The sequence below is a fragment of the Apteryx rowi genome, unplaced genomic scaffold (genome assembly GCF_003343035.1).
Source record: "Apteryx rowi isolate R43461 unplaced genomic scaffold, aptRow1 scaffold_230, whole genome shotgun sequence".
Lineage (NCBI taxonomy): Eukaryota > Metazoa > Chordata > Aves > Apterygiformes > Apterygidae > Apteryx > Apteryx rowi.
This window is the reverse complement of record NW_020448642.1, coordinates 1,011,384-1,011,737: the sequence shown is the minus strand read 5'-3', so window position 1 is coordinate 1,011,737 and position 354 is coordinate 1,011,384. Positions and strand designations below refer to the sequence as shown.

Genomic DNA, 354 nt, shown 5'->3' with positions numbered 1-354 from the left:
CAACCAACCAGGGGCCGGGCTGCACTCCGGCCCCGCCCCCAGACTCGTTCCCGCCTGGAGGCTCCCCGCTCGCCCCGCCCGACTCCCCCGTGGCGTCATCCCTCCGCCCCGCTCCCCGCCGCTTCCGGGTTCCGACGCCGCTCGGGGGCGGGGCAAAAGCGTGAGTTTCCTCCCGCCGAGCGCCGGGCGGAAGTCGGGCTGGCTCGTGCGACGGGGCGTCGGTGAGGCGGCGCGGCGCGGCGGAAGGCGCGGGCCGGGCCGTGCCTCGGTTCCTGCCTGGCGTGCCCGCACGTCCCGGCGCGCGGCAGGTGGCGTGGGGCGGCGGCGCAGGTAACGGCCGCCGCCGCGGGGGCT

General features: G+C 79.9%; 1 protein-coding gene across 4 annotated transcripts in view; it reads left to right on the top strand.

Annotated features, from left to right (window-relative positions):
* Positions 1-222: 222 nt before the first annotated feature.
* Positions 223-354, top strand: part of ATG5 (autophagy related 5) — an 85,837-nt gene continuing 85,705 nt past the window's right edge. For all 4 annotated transcript variants that reach the window (XM_026065735.1, XM_026065738.1, XM_026065737.1 and 1 more), the window contains exon 1: positions 223-330. The gene's annotated coding sequence lies outside the window, so the exon portion shown is untranslated. The remainder of the gene's footprint in view (positions 331-354) is intronic.